Source organism: Cuculus canorus, chromosome 7 (assembly GCF_017976375.1).
Source record: "Cuculus canorus isolate bCucCan1 chromosome 7, bCucCan1.pri, whole genome shotgun sequence".
In the NCBI taxonomy this organism is placed as follows: Eukaryota; Metazoa; Chordata; class Aves; order Cuculiformes; family Cuculidae; genus Cuculus; species Cuculus canorus.
Window position 1 is genome coordinate 30,035,209 of NC_071407.1, and position 18,537 is coordinate 30,053,745.

Consider the following 18,537-nt stretch of genomic DNA (forward strand, 5'->3'; position numbering starts at 1 on the left):
TCAGCACCACTACAGCAGCACGGCATAGAGCGGAGCCTGGGTCCTGTCATCGCTCCAAGGCGCAGAAGCATCCCCGATTTCCTCTGACAGAATCAGCACACTGATCACCGACATTTTTCAGAGCCAGAGCAGGAGGTTTGCCTTTATTTCCACTTTACTGCACCCTGCTGACCCAGGACAAGACATAAAAACACTAAGTATGGAGTGACAAGATTTAATAGTCAAGTGATAGCGCACGCTTGGTGCTAAGAGCCTGCTTCTGGAAGATAGGTATTTAGTGACTCTCCTCCGTCGTGTGAGCAACCCAGGGGAGCAACCCAGGGAGACAGACACACCTCAAGAGGCCAGCCCGAAGAAGGGTGATGCCAACCTCCTGTCTTCTATGACAACAGCAGAAGTCTAATTCCACTCAGATTGGTTTCTCAGTTAAATTTCCACATATGCGACTTCCAATGATGGCTGCAGTTCTCCCTCCACAGGGCTCAGTCCTGTCCAAATCTGCCCTCATCCCCAAGAAGCTCCTTCACTTCCTCAGTGTCTCCTAGCCCACTCCCAGCAGACCCAACTCCATCCCCACCTGCCCCAGTGCCACCACACTAAATAGCACCAGCAGCTCCCAACATTGGATGTCCAGCAGAGACAACATTTTTCCCTCCCCAATCATACTATTTTCTTGATTCGTGGAAATAGGAATAGAAGAAGCAGCCATGGAAGGAATATTACACGAAGATAGTTATGGAAAAAAATATAGAAACATAACACAAACCCCATACGGAGCATGTGAGTACGTAAGCATTTCTCCTGCCATAACATAATTAATGCAAAACACGCTGGGATCATGTTCTTTTTCCAATGTAACATGCATTATTTTTGTTGATCCGTCTGGTTGGGTTTTTGAAAGCCATCACTTCCTGCATTCCACAACAGAAACTTTACACCCACAAAACCTGGTACCATTTCTTTTTATTCTTCCTGCCTTTATTCTATTTATTTATTCAGCCATCCAATGTGAAAGGCCATAAATTGCACTGCTACTTAAGTCACAGGGGGAATTCCTTTAAACATAAGTAAAACTCATAAATAACTTCCTGCAGTCAACAATGCATTCATTTTCTTCTCTTCTTTCAGTCCAATCTTCCAGCTAACAAATCAAATCAAGTACCAAACTGTAAATATTCCATTGTGATAATCATGTCCCTAAACTCGGAGCATACTTTGGCTTATTTCTTCTCAAATTAAAAATAGGAGAGAGGCTCAAGCCGGTGGGAAGGAGAGGAGGAGAGGCACCGATACACCCAAGGTATGACAAGAGAGCTTCAAATCGACCAAAGTGCTGCATCTTGAGCAGAAGGCGTGCTAGTGCAAGGTTGGTGGACAAAATAATGTTGCCAAATCCAATTTTGACTCACTTTATGTTAGTGGGATTCATTGTACAGATTTCAAGGCAATGAAGAGCAGGATCTCAAAAAAAACCCATGATTTTAATACCATGATAATTCCCTCAAACTTGCTGAAAGCAATGAAGCTGCAAGTAAAGCCAGGAATTAATCTGTGACCAAGTCAATAAAAAAGGCAACAAATACATTGCAAAATGCACCTGTTCAGGACACATGGGGCAAACGTTTATTTTACTCTCCACAAAATTTGCTGCTTGTGTCCTGCAATTAGCCTTTATCGCTACCAAACACCACCTGCTTGCTGCGTGGATGGATGGAGCTCAGTGGTGATGCTGACCAACACGTGTCTGACCCACTTCTGGGACAAGCAAGGTAAACACCTTGGAAAAATGAAAACACACACACACACAGACTCACTGTGTTACATCGCTCCACACCATCGGATTGCAAAGTGGCGGCCAGCATCAACAGCGGGGCCAGAAGCATCAGGCTAAAAATAAACGGACAGAAATAAACTTGCCTCAGCTGCCAGCCTCCCGAAGAACCAAACGCACAGGATTTGAGGGGAAAAAAAAAACCAAACAAACAAACCCCACAACCTCGCAGTCATCAGTTTGCATTTGGCACTTAGTACTGCACAGCAAAGGGATGGCGTCAGAAGCAAAAAAGTAAGAGATTTGGTGCTGGCACTGGCAGCCAGACATGGAAATGCAGTGGAGACTGGGCACAGAACAGCAGTAGGCAAGCGGCAGCCGGCCCAAGAGCATCCTCATCCTCCCCAGAACGCAGCTGGGCAACGCAGGAGCTGGCACAACCCGCATGGGAAGGTGATACTGCAAAGCAAAGGTCCAGGAAAATGGAGACAGGAGGTAGCTGATAACCCTATTTCATCACACTTATTTTAATTTTTCTTTTAATTTACTGTTTTGTCGCTTTCAAACTAAACGCATCACAAGCTTTTACATGCAAACACCTTCTGCAAGTCTCTGAAAGCGTACAGATTTATAACACTGAAACAATAAACCATGCCAGGTATGCTCAGACATTAACATTTAAGACATTAGCAGTTTAGACAACAAAGATTTTCTGTCAAAGGCTGCAGGTGCACAAGTCCAGTGTGGCGAATGGAGCCCCACACACGGCTCGGGCTGCACCAGCCCCTGCCAGTCCTGTGCCTCACAAATGCAACCACACCTCAAAAGCAAACACCTGTTTGGCTTGGATTCCTACTTCATCTGATTTACTGGACTGTTTCTGTATTAGAGAGGTGAGGAAAGGACATCAGAGCCATTTGGAAGGTTGTTTTATTTTTTAAATTAGCTGGTTTGGGGAAAGAGTCACGTCCCAGGAGACTACACTCGGGGCTGGTTAAAGTCTTAAAATAAAATGGGATTATACAGAAAACTCCGATGTAGACTTCAATGAATACCACCATCAATTCATTAAATTGCTGAGAAATTTCTCCCCTACACAACACGCATGCATGCTACAACGCAAGGAAACGCTGTTTCCCAACCCCAACTGCAGCCGTGCTGGTGTGGGGAGGCAGGAGAGGAGCCCGGCACAGCAGTCAGGTCCCAACGCCAGACACAGCCCTGGGCTTACGGCGAGCCAAGGACAGCCACCAGGCCACCGGCCACAACATGAGAAAAGTCTTCTGCAGCACCTTCCTCCCCACAGACCTCATCCTGTGCTTTCTGAGGGTTTGTTTTTCACTTCAATATATTTCATAGAGTCATAGAATCACCAGGTTAGAAGGAACCCACTGGGTCATCGAGTTCAACCATTCCTAACACTCCCTAAACCATGTCCCTCAGCACCTCATCCACCCGTCCCTTAAATACCTCCAGGGAAGGTGACTCAACCACCTCCCTGGGCAGCCTCTGCCAGTGACACATTTATAGTGAGATATTCCTAATTCTGTATGATATAAAAGTGATTTTTAAAGCAGTACCTTGAGTTACTGATGAAAACATACATCTAACAACTCAGAGGGGAAAAGAAGAGTTCTTGCATGAGCAGAGGCTTCCACATCTGATGGGAAGAAAGAGCCATGGGGCTCCTCTCCCCCCATTTCAGACAGGCAGCATGGTCTCGGTCAGCTCAATTAACCCACCCATGCACCGCAAAACATTTTGAAATCGTCAAATAAAGACCTCACAGTATAATAAAAAAATCTTCTATCACTTCTATCAGCAAGTTAAACTCCCTTAAACTCACCTCACAGTGAGTTTACATTAGGAGAAAGAATTAACCAGATACTGAACTGATACCATGCTTGTTCAGCAAACAACAGTACTTTGGAAACTTCCTTATGACTTTATAGAGTTCACTGTAATTCCCAGCAAGCCCTGCCTGGCCACGTGCTGGAAACCTGGCATTTCTGGGTATACTTCCACGCAAACTATTTTAGGTACTCGGGTCTTGGCTTGCAGCACATGAACACAGCATCACTCATCCAACACAACACCAGGTATCGGGTGCCTACCCCACCACTGCAGGGACACACACACAAATACAGAGAGGAAAGTAAGGCTGTTTTCCATCAGGTGTAAGGAAATGATTGCTTAAGTGACTGCTCTGCACAATTCCTCAAAGCAGATCAAACCGCTGAAGGTATCCAAGATACCAAAGGGCAGTCACTCAAATCACAGGCAAACATCAATTTGTCAGCAAAACGTGGACATTTCATATTCCCGACACTGTGGATGCCACTGCTGTCAATGAAGTTGAAGGAAAGGAAGTAATGAATTGTTAGGAGAGGGTTAGTTCGCGAGTTTTTATTCAGAAATAAGTCTCAGCGTGGCCCCGTGCCATCATGCGGGGGCTGCCGCGATGGGTGGGGACTGAAAGGATGGCTGCCCTGAGAACAGCACCAGCAAAACTGCTTGATTACAGTATAAAACCAGCCCAAGCTCAATACACGTTTCCAAGTGCCCTTTTCCAACATACCAGCGAAAAAGGGAAAGAGAAGACGTACCAGCGCAGCAGGGGCTGCAGCAACGGCTGTGAGCTGCGACGCAGCCACTCCAGCCTTTGGGGTTGCCTGGACCCAGCCTGGGGGCGCTTGCCTGGCTGGTACCCACACCTCCTCCTCTGGCGGGTCAGCGTGTGGGGCACGGTGACCGAGCACATCAGCAGGAGTGAGGATGAAGAGCAGGACTGCCTGAGCATCTCAGCTTCACCTGCCACACAGCTATCCTGGGAATCCCATTCTGAATGCCTTTTTTTCCTATCTGCTGTTTTCCAGTCCCCAAAAAGCTACAGGACACAGAGTATTACGTGTACTGCAACCTGAACACAGAGGGAAGTTTTAAAATTTCAACACAAATCCCTCTAACACATGTACATTTTATTTGATTTATTGTAATACTTTTCTTCCACCTCTTGAAAGTAATTTTTCTCTGAAGCATAACTGCTTAATTGGCAAGTGTACAAAATATAATTACACTGCATACAAGTTACAATATTGCTTATGGGAATATCACTGTTGATGCATTCTGCTTTATTTTGTGTTTAATCTCTATTAAGAGATCTGTATGAAAATACCTAGGTACTCTTGATTTTATAAACATAACACCTCATTCAGTCATTTCTCTACTAACCAAAGCCCAAATAATGTAATTGAAAGACAACATAAAATTCTTGGGCAAGCCTAACACAAAGTTAATAAAATTCTTACGTTTTCCTCTAAAGAAAGTGCAACACATGGGACACTAAAAAAAAAAACAACCAAACATCACCAACCTCTCCAGGCTTAGGGTTGTCACACCCATTACATTACCAGCACAATCTAAGGACATGATACACAGGAATGTCATTAAAAGCTATGTAATATTAGGGGGGTTTATTACATTCCCCACAAGGCCCTGTGCAGTAGCATCTTTTCTAGTGGAAACATAAGGAAGCAACGCAGAAAGGTGGATGCCTACTGCCAACACGGTGAACAGCACCCAGTACTCAGCAGCAAAAAACCTCTCGCCCTTTGTGCTCCTGCTCTCCCTAGCCAGGCCAGAGCAATTCCCATTGCATCCACAGCTCCCACTAAATTTACATCCAGCTATGAGAGCCACATCACCACCGCGGAGTAGCTTCTAATTCTGCCAGCGTGTACACATACAAGTAACATTACACACAGGAGTGCCCGTGCTGTCTGGAAATGGGTCTCACTGGTCTGATGGCTAACTAATATCGGCATGGTTTAAGTGCCTTAAAGGTTTATTTCATTTGCTTGAGTAATGAGATTAATGCGATGGTGGATTGTTTAAGCTAAATCATACAAAGCCAAACACGTAAATGTCCTTAATTCACAGCATCAGCCCAAGCTGTGTTACCATGTGAACCCAACTTACTATCCTGCTTTTAATCGTATGAACAGATTCCTATTTTGCTCCAGTTTTGCTCCCGGATCTCGGGCAGTGCATGGAGACCTCGAGTGGCCAAATAAACCGTTAAACATTGCCACACACTGCCTAACGTTTCCAGGTGCTCCCCGTTTTCTTTGCAATTAGGCTTTAACACATCCAACTTCTAGATCTCAAAAGCCAGCGTAAATTCAGATATATACCTGTGTGTGAACACATGTAAGCACACAGAGGATCTGAGACAACATTCCTGCCATGATAGGTCCTGCATACTCAGCCACAACACGGACAGGAGCCCAATGATCCCCCAAACCTCATCCATGAATGATGGATAAAACAGACTGACTGATGTGCAGATTTATCAAAAAGCACAGTAAATCTGCAAACACCCAGTTGTACATTCTTGCTTCAAAATAAAAATAAACGTGCACAGAAACACAATTAATTTCCTCTAACTACAGCACAAGCAACGTATAATTAGTTTTTAAATCTGGGTTTGACCTGTTTTGATCAGTTTGCACTCCTGTCTGTTTTCTTCTGCTCAGAAGTCCCCCTCCAGGACTGGAGTTATTTTTGCTGTCCCATGGCCGCCAAGAACCGACTCAGAGTTTGAATAAATTCTGCACAGTTAGATAAAGCACACAACTATCAAAAAAAGTAATCCCCCCTCATTTCCTTCCTGCTCCTATATTAACTCACACCAGACTCAGGCATTAGCCATAATACAGGCTAACATCTTGCCTAGTGCTAAATACCCGGTGTTGACACTGGAAGTAACTCTTCCCTAAAAGAGATGTAAGGAATTTTTTAGAAATTAAGAACCCGTGATCTTTCCTGAGCACTAAAGGTCATATCCTGCAATCTTCACCTTCAGATACAGGTCTCCTCACTGCAAGTCATTTTATTAAAGAAAATCTGCAATGCTGGTGCTTGGGATCTGCAAACATCTGGATGCTCTCAATTAAGCGATGGGCTTTCATGGATTTTTGAGGTCAGAAGAGACCACTGTGATTTTCCAGTCCAGCACACTGCACGCTAACTTACCTAAATGATTCCTTGCTTGAACATCATTCCTTCCAACAAATATCCCTTAATTTGGCATTTCCAAAGGTGGAGAAACCACTAGCACCTTCGGCAGCCTCTTTCATCATCAGCAACACTGAAAATGTGGATCTGAACTCCAGCCTTTCTCTGGCTTCATCTTCCAGCTATCAGGTCTTGCTAAAACTCTGCCTGCTAGACCCAAGAGCTCTTTATTATTCAATTTATTTTCCCCGTGACAATGCTAATTGCCTTAATCAATTTACCTTCCCACACTCTCCCATGTAATTCAAGCAGCCATGGGTCCTGCACCCCTCTCCTGCATCCTTCCCCAACTCCTTCAGTGCTGTTACAGCCCTCCACAGATCCTACTTGACAGGCACTGGGGACACACAGGCAGCTGCCATGTCCTTCCTCCAGCCTGGAAACCACCTGCCAGCGCAGGGAAGGAGCACACAAGACCTTTGGCCATAATATCATATTAGCAGCGCTAGCTTGTGACTCCTTGCTCCTCTATAAAGACATGATTTCTCCAGACAGCATCCTGGAGGTATGGCCTCTGTTGTTTGCTCTTAGATAGAGAAATTTACAGTTGGCCATCTGAGAAATATTACCTGCTTGTATCCAAGCAATACAAATTGCTTTTACCAGCGGTCACTCCTTTCCATTATTTACCACTCTCCCAATCTTAGTGACATTTCCAGCTTTAGCTACAGTGACTCTGCCTTATCATGGATTGCTCACAAACACATTAAGCAGTGTAAGGACAAAAAAGCAGCGCTCAGAGAGACTGCTAGAAATGGATCTTTAAAAATTATTTCTGATTTTACAACTATATTTTAAGAACTGACACTTTGCTGGGTCTCAGCCAGTCTTTTGCACATCCTCAGCCAAAACAGAGGTGCTTTACCAAGCTGCATTTCTTGATGAATTTTAAGTAACTAAAAATCCCCACAGTTGCCTTTATCAATCCCATCAACGAGCTCTTTAGATTAAAAACAGTTAGTTTCCAATGTTGTGCTGATGGACACCACGTACACCACTGCCCTTCTTCCCTCTTTCATTAAACAAGTGCCCTACCAAAGACTCAAATTGTTTGCCCAGGACTCACGTTAAGCTGACAGGTCAGTGCTATTCAGCCTGGCCAGTTTACTGCTTTTCTATACTAGTACATCATTAGGATGGCTGTGGTTCACAGGGAATTCTACAGTATTTCAAGACTCAGTCAAAAAATACTCATTGCAGGCTCAGTTTACTCTTGTAAGCCTCTTCAACGAAAGACACTAGGGCTGATGTGCAAAGGTCTGACTAAAGCAGTTGCTATTCAGCATCCACCTGTACCACAGTGTAACTGAGGTCTAAATGTACCATTACTCCCTCTCTCCTTCCCCATAAAAGTATAATACTTTTTTCTATTAACTTCACCTACTGACCTAGTTCTATTTCTAATATTTTACAGGAACTTTTGGTTGTTCTCATCACTACCAGCCACAACTTTGCACCCCTTCGCTTCTTCCCTCAAGCTCTGATTTCTATTTTCTGCTATGAACTCCCCTCTCGGGCGCTTGGACACGCAGCGTTAACCAGACCGTAAGGGCTGTGCGCCCCATTTTAACACCCAGCATCTTAGCCAGCCCAGAGCACAGGCTGGAAGGGCAATGGCTAGGAGTGAGAGGGCAAGTGGAGACCCACTCGGCCACGTTCTTCCTCCTGATACATCATTCAATTAAAACTTTTTCAGAAACAACTACAACAAAAATCACTGGCCGCAACCTCACTGCCTGGGGCTAAGCAAGAGTGAGATTTCACTTCAAGCAAGGCTGGAACTAGTATTTAGTGAAGTTGGGTCACCTCCAAGAAAGCACAAATTCAAGAAATATGTTGAAGTTTTGGCTAGACAAAACAAAAATTGCACTTTGTCTCCCCAAATCTGTCTATGCTGCTTTTTCCTAGTACTCACAACTTTTGTTGTCCAGACAGAGATATAGATACATGCTTTCTGCTCTTCGAACACTGCAGATGAACAAAATATGCCATCCTGGTGCTTCACCTAGAAATAATATTACAGCATATAAAAAATAAAATACTGTTTCCTTCTAGGAACAGGAAATAAGTAGAATAGCTATTTCATCCGAGAAACGCTGTTGTTATCGGCAAAGGGCAAAAGTTGAAGTTAGTATAGGTATTCCAGTACTAAATTTCAGGATACCCTAATTCTAGGCTCAAACGTTGCACCGTACCATTTTTGTATGAAAACATGTACTAGCTCAGACAAGCAGCAAACAGAAAACTCGCACAATCTTGTGCTGTAGGATCATGAAATTTCAGATAACTGCAAGATCACGAAAGCTGACGAAAAAGCTTTTTTTCTCCATATATTGAAATTGATTTCACCCACAAGTAATCACAGCAAAGCTCAAGTCTCTCAACTTTGAAGTGTGACATCTAGTATTTAGCCTAATTACTTCACTTAAATTGCTGATTTCTTCCAACATCCGCTTCATACAGAACTTGGATTTCAGCATGAAAATAAGAAAGAAGTCAACACTTCACGACAGCTCCACAGGTACCACCACCATCTCTTATATTTGGCCTATTATATTTTTTTTAAAGGGGAATTTACAGGATTTTCCCTCCAGCTAACACAAATAAAGGACATCTTCCTCCCAGTATATTGTCATAAAACTAAACGGTATGCAAGGAGGAGAGCGGACAAGGGAAGCCAACATGAGCTTATTCAAAGGGGGATGCAGAAGGCAAATTTTTAATTAAAAACTTCATCTGGAACATAAAGTACAAGCTCTTCACACCCAAAGCGTTGCTAGTGCATCACCCATATATGAACAAGGCGGCCAGGGAGATCTCGCACCCTGGGGAAGCCTCAGCCAAGTATGCATGTGGATGTAAGCATGCAAGCTTGGGATTCTGGAATTGAAAGGATGCAGAAAAGTCAGGGGACTCCCTTGATGACAATGCTGCCCCCATCCTCACACCAGCAAGCACAAATGGGGTGAAAGGAAATTGTTCATTGAGAAGGGAGGGACTGTGTCACAGTAGCTTGCCCCCAAAATAAACCAGAATATTCATAAAAGCAGGCTGAGGACCTGCAGAGCTCATCGCACCCCACGCTGTGACACCCACTGTCTGTGCATGAGCCAGCCATGTGATTAATTGTCAGTTCTGTTTATTTTCTGCGCTAACGATGATGCCAACAGCTCCGTCAGTGCGTCAGCTGCACAGAGACTAATGGATTTCCATCTCCTCCTGCCTTTTTCGGGGCTGATCCTGCACTCCTCACACACCCATCACTCTTCCCAAACCCACTAGCATTTCAAAGGGACTCAACAGAGCCATACATTGTAGTTACTACAACAATAACCAAAAGCCAGGTTAATTTTGGAATAATCGACAATTTTGGGTCAATCTTCTCAGCACAAAAAGGCTACTCTTTTTCCAAAGCAAAGGGGTCACTAAAAAAAAACTGAGAGGCAGCATCCATTACATATCTGTTATATTTAGCAACAGAGAATCCATCTGCATTATTCCTGGTCTCATTAAGGACTTGGCTTCCTGTAAATATTATGTCTCTAATCCACACGTTCTCCCTCTGCACTGTGCTTCAGGGGTCTATTTAAGTAATAATTGGTATGCATTGTCGCAAAGAAATAGTGGCTGAGTGTTTGACAACATCACACAAGTTAACGTACGCAGGAGCAACTGCAGTGGTCCTTGTGTAAAAATTCAATTCAGGGAGGTTCCTACCAGCATCTCCTCAAAAAATTCACAGCCAAGGTACCTTCCGCTTTCTACATCTGAATCTGAAGAAATGTGGGATTTGGCCAACTTTGGTTTGCCCACTGTGGTGGAAAAGGTCCTTCCTAATCTCATACTGCCCCGACTGCTGGCGGAGATTAGGGAAAGAACAAAGCGGAGTCCAAAAAGCAAGCAGGTTGCTTTAGCCATATAAAACCTGCTTTGGGCAGTAGGGATGGGCAGAACCTTCCCAGGCATCACCACAGTGCTATGCCCGAGTACAACAAACCCAACAAAATAAAGCAAACTCTGAGGCCCGTGCAGCAAGGATTATATCACAGTCTCAATACAGAAAGTTGAAGTAAGGCATCAAATCTAGGAGAGACTGGAGCAAATTTGGACTCACACCCCTCTTGGCTTGAGGATAAATATGACAAAATGGGATTTAAGTTTCTTAACAGTCCAGTACCTCTTCTGCAAACAATAAGTCTTCATCCTTCTCTTTGCAATCTCACCATCGCATTTCCTGAACACAACATCCTGCCAGCACTGCCACCTCAGAGAGGAGAAATAAATAACTAAAAAAACTCCAAATGTTTATTCCTATGAAAAGAATACCTGGTTCTTAAGAAATTATCAGAGTTTCAGGTGCAAGGAAAGGGAGCGCACACTCACAAAGCATCATTGGTTGTTATAGAGTTAATAAATAATAACTGATTCTTCTGTGCTCTGGTACTGAAAACTCCTGCTGACTTCACAGAAAACATTATCTGGTGCCTTCCTGGTGCTCTGCAAAATGCCAAAGATCCCTGTCTCCTCTCTGTGACTGGGGCTGAGCAGAGTGAGAAGGTATGCACAGCATAATGGGAAGGTTTGGTTTCCACTCCTTCGTTGGGGCAAAGGAAGGTCACAGCATTTTTCATCCTTTCACCTAAAACTTATCTTTATTTTATTTCCTCTGGCAAACGAGAAGGAACAAAAACATGAACCACGGGAACATGGGAGAAGGAAAGTGAGTTGGCCCAGGCATACCTGGGCGTGATAAACTGCCTTTCGGAATTATATCTTCCAGCATCACATACAGCAGTAAGCACCAATTCCTGGCTAAAGCGTTTGTGTTATCTCCGCCAAGAGTGAAATCAGCAGTGACTTGGCAAAACCTCCCCTCCAAAGTTTCAGTGTTTCCTGCACGAGGGTACCCCAACAACCACCCTGCACTCCCACTTTGCACCTCTTTATTCACCTGTGAGCCCTGACGTGTTTCACCTGTCAGAGTCCACAATTTAAATACCCTTAGCACAAGAATTTCCATTTTAAGAGTTAAGTGGGCTGCGCAGAGGAAATAAAAGATATTTCAGGGCTTTATCCTTCTTACGACAAAGCTATGGTTCCTATTGCAGAGGGACAACAAGTATAAAAATTACTAAAATCCGTATCACATTTCCTTATTCTCAGCTGTATCCAAACCCCAAGAGCTAGGAGACCGGCTCAGGGTGCTGTTCTCACGCTCTGTGGAATAATCACAGATCCAGAAAGGTGTGCTTTACTGGGGAGGGGGAGTTGCAAACAGATCTGGGGTAGGGAGGGAAACTGCTCAGGGCAAGCGGTCCTGGTACTCAGAAGAAATCTCTAATTTTTTGGGCAGGTGTAATCATCACAGTCTGATGAGCTCCTCACCAGCAGCTCCACTCTCCACGTCTTTAACTTACTACAAGTGGAATATAAAGCAAAGAAAGGAATGCATGCTTTATCTGATGTGAGGAGTAAATATGACACCCATCAGATTTTGTGAGACAGCATCATCCACCAGATTTTAACAAAACACTTGCAAATTGCCAGTGCTGTGTTTAAAAAACCTTTTCCATTTCTTCCATTTAAACATGAAGCCACTTCTAACGCCCACAGCTAGCATACAGCACCCAAACCCCAATTCTGCATTTCCAGTGAAAATTAACCTACCTTTTCCAAGAGGTTGGGCAAATTCAGGGTTTTTTTTCATTAAAGTGCGTATTCTTACAAGAGTCTGCTGAAGTAAAGTTTTATTTGAACTGCAGCCAGCCTGATCAACTCTCCTGGCCAGAAGTTTCAGTACGCTACTTCCAACTCCTGTCTGGGACCTCATGCTTGGAGGCTGATGTTTTCCCCGACAGGAGGATTATTACTGCTCGACCCCAGCGACAAGTCTCTGTACTGAAATGACAGCATTAGGGATGACGGTCTGTACTACAGTTTTCCTATGGGGGAAATTCCTTTGAACATTTTCCATCTAGGAAAAGCATGAGTGGAAAAGGGCATAAGTTTGCCCTCAAAAAGGTCAGGATAAGAGGGAGCTGGCAGCAAGCAGGGCTGTGGGGCTGCAGCTCTGCGGGGGCATGAGGCTCTGGAGCCGCCCTGTCCGGCCAAACCTCGGGGATCCAAAACTGGGAAGAAAACTACCTTAAAACCAGGGGAAGTGACCTCAAGAAAACATCACCTACAATTTCTACGCTGTGAAGTTGACAAAAAACCTGCAGTCCAAAGAAGCATTTCAGTCTGAAACTCCACGGGAAAATGAAAAGTCAAACACTCCTGTAACCTGCATTTCAAAACACAGGGGTGGTTCACTGGTCTGACCGTGCCATCCTCATTTCCAGTCAGTTTTACAAATACTTGGTTATGACTTTTAAAGGGAAGGGGATACTTTAATTACCCACAACTGGAAGAGCTCTGATGCAGTAACTGCCCGCAGCCCCCAGATGCACTGGGTTTGCCAATGATGAACGCCACCCTCTGTCGCTGCTCCCTGCTAATGACTAACAGGTGGGTTTCCCGAGCCCCCTCCGAAACTAAAAAGCTTCTTTCTAAAAATACCATCCTGCATTCACAATCCTAGATATTCCAGAAAAATACCTGACGATAGCTGCCGCTTCCCAAATAATCACTTTTCTAGGAACTTCAGGCTGCCCCTGCAGCAGAAAGTTTTGCGAGGCAAAGAATACAAATCTTTGTTTAAGATTCGAACCCTGTGGACCAACCCATTCCTTCAGCCAGCTCTGGAGCTCAAGCACAAATCAGCTTTATGGTAATAACAGATTACAGAACACATCGCCACAAATAATTTTTTTTTACTACAGGATGTGTAATTGAAATGTCTGCGATCCAACAATCGCCTCTGAATTCATAAATACCTCATAGTATTCTGAACACACTCTCCTATAATGAGACCGTCTTCAATTTTCCTTGGTAAAGAGTCCTTTAAAGAATGCTAAAGCAGGTCGGCGCCCTTATGCACTGATGGAAACAGGAACAAAAGCATTTTGTCACCAGGCATCTCGTCTATCATCATTTTCTTCACTCTGCTTAAACAAACCGAAAAGTACGTTCCTTTTCCCCCCTCCCTCCTCGAATATCTGCAATAACTGCAATTTCATTCCCGTCTCTAAGCCACCATCTGTATGAAAACAACGCTCCATTATAGCTAACCGTCACCCGCTATCATTTTTTTCCCCTGCTTCGCTAATGTTTTTTTTAAAACACGGGATTAAAATGTCATAGCATCCCTCACGTTCTAGGGAGCCGTGTGGATCCCTCTCCTCTGGTCACGGTATACTTAATCAAGTGTGAATGATTAAAGTACTTCAATTAGAGCCACGCACATTCATCGCAGGCAATTCAAAGGCAGCAAGAGAAGTGTAGCTGAAAGAAGAAATTACTTCTACTACTTTGAGATCTCCATCTCTCACTTTCCTCCTCCCTAGCAGAGCCTTGGGACCCGGCAAAGTACCAAGCTCTAAGCTCCAGCCAGGATTTACCTTGGGCAGGACAAAAGGCCATTCTTTCCCCTTCAGCAAGTTGGGGGGGAGGTTGTGTGTGTGTGTGTGTGTATTCATTATTTTTGGTGAAAAAGAACAATCTCAGAGCCCCACGCGGAAACCCGCGCAGCTCCTTTGCTTTTCCTTCCCAGCGATGCTGAGAGAAGGTTTAAAAACGTCCAAGCCGGGGCGCAGATTAATCAAATAAATTCATATTGGGGAGATTTAGGAAGAGAGAACAGGAAAGGAGCGGAGCGCCCTGCCCTGCGGACACCGGGTTACACCCGGAGAGTTGCTAAGGGAGTGACGGGGTGAGCAAAAAAAACCAAAAAAAATAACAGCGAAATTAAAATTTTAAAAGAAAAATTAAATTTTTACAGTAAAATATATATTTGCAGTAAAAAAAATAAAAAATTCTAAAATTTTAAAAAAAAATTCGAAATAAAAAATTTTTTTATTTTTTTTTTAGGGAAAAACAACTAAACATGCTTCCTAAATAAGAAAAACAACCTCAGCGGATGGCGGCCGCCGGCTCCGCGTCCCCCCGGCAGCCGCGACTGCGGCTGCCGGGGGGACGCGGAGCCGGCGGCCGCCCCGCACAGCAGGATTCCCCCTTTCCCAAACTTTCCTGCCTCCTCCATCCCGCTAATCCCTCGGCAGATGTTGTCGGCAGCTCCCGGCACTAAGTAAACAATGCGGGGCCCCGGCACAACAAAAGATTTCCCCCCTTCACCCCGCTGCCACCCGCGCAAGTTGCGCCGCCGCCTCCCATCCCCACCCCGGCTTCTTTTTTTTTCCCCCCTCCTCCCTCCCCATCTTCCTCGAGTCTCTCCAAACCAAAACCGCCCTCGTTTTTCCCTTGTCCTCGCTTCCCACCCCCTTACCTGCTCCCGGGCAGCTCCGCACACGCGTTTTCAACGCCGCATCCCTTCGCGCATCCCCCGCCGGAGGATCCACCTTCCAAACGCAACACCGCACACACATACACACACACAAAAAAAACTTAATCCTTCCCCCCCCCGCTGCTCTCCTGCTCCGCCCGCCGCCGCGCCGGGAGCGCACGGGGGCAGCGGAGCTCAGCAGCAGCGGGGAGGATGCTAATTGCAACTTGAGGGGGGGGGGAGGAGGGTCGCGGCTTCTTTTCTCTTTTTTTTTTCTCTTTCTTTTTTTTTCCTTTTTTCCCCCCCTTCTTCTTTCCCCCCCTTTTCTTTTTTTTTGCCTTTTGTTTTCTGTGGGTTTTTTTTTTTCCCCTCTTCAGATTTTTTTAACCCAGCCAGAAAAGTGCCCGGGCGGTGCTGGGCGGAGCGGCCGCTCCCCCTCTCCGCGCTGGGTGAGCAGTGGGAGAGGTAGAAGCTCTCACAGCTCTCATTGCCTTTTTTTTTTCCCCCTTTTTTTTTTTTTTCCTTTTTTTTCTTTTTTTTTTTGGCAATAGGCGGGGTCTCTCCTTGCAAACCAATGACACAAACCCACATGGACCAGCCTCGCCCCCTATAGATACTCTTCACTACAAATAGGCTCTCTCGGGGGATTAGTGGATCAGCTAAAGTACAAACAGACGCGGCGAGGAAGGGGGGGGACCGGGCAGCCCCGGGTACCCCGCGGGGATGGGGTTCGGCAGGGCGGGGATGGGGCTCTATGGGGATCGGTGCCTGTTGCACTCGATGTAGGGGAGGAGAGGGGGGGGGACACGGGGAACGGGAGGGGTTCGGGCGGGGAGAGCCGGGGAACGCCTTTGTTCGGCCACCAGTGCCCCCCCACCCCACCCCTGCATCCCGGGGATGGGGAAGGAGGGATGCTCTGTATTGGGATGCAGGGAGTGTGTGTGTGTGTAAACCTATTTCATCCCTACGAGATCCAATGCCAAAATCCGGCCTGCGCCTCTTTGTATCTCTGCCTCCGTCCGCTTGACTGTGCAATTATTATATCGTAGCCCTCCTCGCCCCGCACGCCGCGCCGAGGGTTTGAAATTGATGTTGTGAGGCCGGGGAATAAAGGCCACCAGGCGTGCTGAAACCCGTGCTATTGACATCTTAAAGACGGAGGGGGCTGATGCATCCAGCCCTGCTGAGCACCCAATTTGATATGACTATCGTATAATCATGCCAGGGTGTTCGGCTGAATGCGAGATAACGAGAGCGCACGCCAACGTGCATTTATTTGTATTTGTATTCCGCATTACCCCCCTAGATTTGGGAATTAATGTTTTGACAGACGTTCTTCATCTGCTTATCGCAAGAATGTGGGCAGGTGGTGATCCCATCTTTTTGTTGTATAATCATCGAGCCTTCTGCATTGTATATCCCGTGCTTCTCAATCAGCCTGTGAAGAAGCACGCTCCTTTCCTAGTCACATAAAGCCCTTGAACCAGATCAATTGCCCATCAAAATTAATAAGCAAGCTTCAGTTTTTGTCTGTGATATTACATGGTGAAGAGCCTCAAGATCCCGATCCTTTTGAGCGTGTTTTAGATCCTTGCTGGATGTTTACATGTGTCCATCATTTGTCCTCTGAGCACCTGCTGCCGGGCGCTGCTGCCTCTGTCCCGCAGAAGCTGAAGCCTCGCATAGCCTCAGCTCACACGGATTCCCCTCGGTCTCAGTGCCAAGATGTGATACCCAGGCTCTGCGTGGCGTGGGGTACAGCCAGGTACCTCCAAGTTGATTTTAACAAAATTCAGCAGCATTCAGCTGGAAGACACATCTAATTCTGCACTCTTCCCTTTGGCAAATGTCCCTCTGGAGAGAAAACCCTGCCCGCCTGCAGGAAACCTCGCTATGGAAGTCACGATCTCCATATTATCAGGATTTCTTGGATGTCCATCATTAGCAACGCTGCTAACTGTCAAAATATTATGGGCATCTCCTTGGGCCACCATGAAGAACAGCAATTTGCATCAACTAAGGACTTGCCCCTGGCATTACAGCAGTGACTTTTTAAAGCCACAACCACCATCTCTCTTTGCTTTAGCCAATTTGCTTTATTAAATGTTATGTATGTGATGTGTGGGAGCACGGGACAGAAAAACAGTAATTGCTTCTATTAAATAATGTTGAATTCACAATATAAACAAAGTAAGTGTCATACGTTGAGGCCAAAGACACAAATAATTATTTCCTTACCAGACCGATTAGATTACAGGTTATACAGAACAAAGCTCTGAAGCAAACATCTTCAGGTTTAGCAGTGGGCAATCCTCAGGGAAGTGGCTTTCTCTTCAAACTATTTGGATTGCAACTGAACATTCATCGAGTGTGAAATAGCCTTTGTAATTAGATGCTACGAAAGAAGATGCATGGTAGGTTTGGTGTGGGGGCCTGAAAGGATAGGTTTTTAACTTCAAACTGCAGCTTTCAAAACTCCATTCAGCTGCTGCCCAACCTTGAAGGTGCTTCAACTCCTTCAGTACCTCTCAAGTTTGTATGAAATTCAGCACATGCTTGGAGTGAGGAGTTTTGGTTTCCCAGAGCTCAGGAGCAGCAGTTTTGGGGCAAGGGAAAGATATAAGAGCCAAAGGAGGAGGCTCATCCTCCTGGCTGGGCAGGCACCAGGCATGCCTGCCTTCTGGCCTCTTTCTTCTGGATTATTTCTGTATTTTATCCGCTTTCTGGAGACAGATGTTTCAACCCAAGATGGTTTGGGTTGTTACCCAAAAAGCATCCCTACATCTCCTCCTTCTCAAACTGTATTTTAAAAGACTGAGGAATAATTGAGGGTGGTTGTGTAGATAATCCCTGCCAGGAGAACAATAGTCCTGAACACTTTCTGAGTAATGCTCGCAAAGCAAAGCAAAATCAAGACGTTCCTCTCCCTCTCTTCTATTTATTTTAACCTATCAGTAGCTATACTGAAAAGTTTCTTGCGCTGTTTGGGGACAAAGCCCTCCCAGCATGATTTTTTTTGTGAAATCAAATGAACTTTAAAAAAAATGCCCTTCTTCTGAGTCCCTCCAATATGGAACCAGGGGTGCAAGGTTTATGTGGCACCCCTTTACCCTGTCAGCCAGGGTTCACTGCACTTGCTGAAATAACGCCTCTCCCGACTCCTGCTCATTAACTTCAGTACTCACTGTGCTCACCCAGTGTAGCAGCCTAACCGCTTACTAAAATGTAACAGAAAGGCTGTAGCCCCTGTGTCTGTAATAGTTCTATTTGATGAATTGATTATTTTTAGTAAGGGATTACATGCTTCTCT

The 18,537-nt window shown here is 45.3% G+C and overlaps 1 protein-coding gene across 1 annotated transcript in view; it reads right to left on the reverse strand.

Annotated features, from left to right (window-relative positions):
- The window catches only part of CTBP2 (C-terminal binding protein 2), a 142,834-nt gene extending 127,387 nt beyond the window's left edge, over positions 1-15,447 (reverse strand). Inside the window, exon 1 of the mRNA XM_054070915.1 lies at positions 15,231-15,447. The gene's annotated coding sequence lies outside the window, so the exon portion shown is untranslated. The remainder of the gene's footprint in view (positions 1-15,230) is intronic.
- Positions 15,448-18,537: the final 3,090 nt, after the last annotated feature.